General features: G+C 40.2%; 1 pseudogene; it reads left to right on the forward strand.

Moving 5' to 3' along the window:
• The first annotated feature begins 81 nt into the window (after window positions 1-81).
• Window positions 82-2,583, forward strand: LOC103253187 (annotated as a pseudogene).
• Window positions 2,584-2,589: the final 6 nt, after the last annotated feature.

Consider the following 2,589-nt stretch of genomic DNA (forward strand, 5'->3'; position numbering starts at 1 on the left):
CCCCGGGCAACTTGGCGAAACCTCGTCTCCACCATAAGTAAAAAATCAGCCGGGCATGGTAGTGCGCGCATGTAGTTCCGGCTACTTGTAAGGCTGAGATGAAAGGATTGCCTGAGACCAGCTGGTCCATGCCTGGGTGGCATGAGTGTGCCCCTTCACTCCAACCTGGGTGGCAGAGTGAGACTCCACCTCAAAAAATAAAATCAAATCAAGAGGTTCTTAACCTATTTTACATTTTCTAGTTGTTCGGTGTTATACTGGAGCACTGGTGAATACTATTACTATGCTCTTGCTATTGTGATTATGTCTATAGTATCAGTAGTAAATTCACTATATACCATTAGAAAGCAATACTTTGTGTTACATCATATGGTGGCAGCTTACAGTACTGTGAGAGTTTCAGTTTGTAGAGTAACGAAGAATTAGAAGAGATCTTGTTGATCTTGTCCCCGGAGATATCATGGTAATCCCATTAAAAGGGACTATAATGCCTTGTGATGCGTACTTATTAATGGCAACTGCGTTGTGCCTTCAGATTTGTTTCTACACCAGAGAACACATCAAAGTCATAGTAGTTAGAACAGGATTTAGTACTTTCAATGCACAGCTTGTTCTTCCATATTGTATTCCAAACCAACCAATTTTAAATTCAACAGAGAGGCCCACTTGTTTCTTCTGTTGGTGACAATGGCAGGCATGGGTTTATCTACATTATTATCTATAACATTTTAAATGAGGTAGAAGTTGGGGTAATAATTATTGAGTCTCTTGCTTTCATTACAATTATTGTACCACCTGCACTTCCTACTGCAATGACTGCTGGCATTGTGTACGCTCAGAGAAGACTGAAAAAAAGGGGGTATTTTCTGTATTAGTCCCCAGAGGATAGTTATCTGTGGACAGTTGAATCTTGTTTGCTTTGATAAGACCGGAACTCTTCCTGAAGATGATTTCGAACTTTGGAGGATTCAACAAGTGGAAAAAACACAATTTCTTTTACCAGAAGAAAACATTTGCAATGAGATGTTGGCCAAGTCCAAGTTTGTTGCATGTATGGCTACTTGTCATTCACTTACAAAAATTGAAGGAGTGGGGCTTTCTGGTGACCCACTTGATTTGAAACTGTTTGAAGCCATTGGATGGATTCTGGAAGAAGCAGTTGAAGAAGAAACAGTACTTCATCATCGAATGATGCCCACGGTGGTTCATCCTCCCAAAAAACTGCTTCCTGAGTCTACTCCTGCAGGAAACCAAGAAATGGAGCTGTTTGAACTTCCAGCTTTTTATGAGATAGGAATTGTTCACCAGTTCCCATTCTCTTCTGCTTTGCCAGGGTGCTAGGAGATAAGAATACAGACGCCTACATGAAAGAGCACCAGAGGTGATTGCCAGTCTTTGTAAACCTGAAATGGTCTCTGTTGATTTCAAAAGATTTTGGAAGACTTCACTAAACAGGGCTTTCATGTGATTGCTCTTGCACACAGAAAATTGGAGTCAAAACTGACATGGCATAAAGTACAGAATATTAGCAGAGATGGCACTGAAAACAACATGGATTTTATGAGATTAATTGAAATGCAGAACAAATTAAAGCAAAAAAACCCTGCAGTACTCAAAGATTTGGATAAAGCCAATATTCGCACTGTCATGTTCACAGGTGACAGCATGTTGACTGCGGTCTCTGTGGCCAGAGATTGTGGGATGAGTGTACTTCAGGATAAAGTTATTATTGTTGAGGCATTACCTCCAAAGTATGGGAAATTTGCCAAGATAAATTATGCAGACTCCCTAACACAATACAGTAACTCATCAGCAATCGACTCAGAGGCTATTTCCACTAAATTGGACGTGATAGTTTAGAGGACCTACAGGTGACTCGTTATCATTTTGCAATGAATGGAAAATCATTTTCAATGATACTAGAGCATTTTCAAGGCCTTGTTTCTAAGGTGATGTTTCATGACACTGTGTTTGCTCTTATGCCACCTGATCAGAAGACCCAGTTGGAAGAAGCATTACAAAAGATTGATTACTTTGTTGGAATGCGTGGTGGTGGTGCAAATGATTGTGGTGCTTTGAAGAGGGCACATGGAGGCATTTCATTATCAGATCTTGAGGCTTCAGTGGCATCTCCCCTTACCTCTAAAATTTCTAGTATTTCTTGCGTGCCAAACCTTATCAGGGACGGCCATGTTGCTTTAATAACTTCCTTCTGTGTGTTTAAATCTATGGCATTGTAGAGCATCATCCAGTACTTCAGTGTTACTCACTTGTATTATACCTTAAGTGACGTAGAAGACTTCCAGTTTCTCTTCATTGAACTGGCAATCATTTTGGTACTGGTATTTAAAGTGAGTTTAACTCTTGCCTGGAAGGAACTCATGGCACAAAGATCACTCCAGGTCTTACATCTGGGGCCTTCTCTTCTCCATTTTGTTTCAGATTGTCATATGCATTGGATTTCAATCTTTGGGGATTTTGGGGGTCAAGCAGCAACCTTGGAATAAAACGTGGCATCCTTACTCAGAAGCTTATAATAGAACAATAAGCTTACATTGACATTCTTCACACTTACACAATGAAACCAAA

The sequence above is a fragment of the Carlito syrichta genome, unplaced genomic scaffold, assembly GCF_000164805.1.
Source record: "Carlito syrichta isolate Samal-C Ts95f unplaced genomic scaffold, Tarsius_syrichta-2.0.1 Scaffold206633, whole genome shotgun sequence".
Lineage (NCBI taxonomy): Eukaryota > Metazoa > Chordata > Mammalia > Primates > Tarsiidae > Carlito > Carlito syrichta.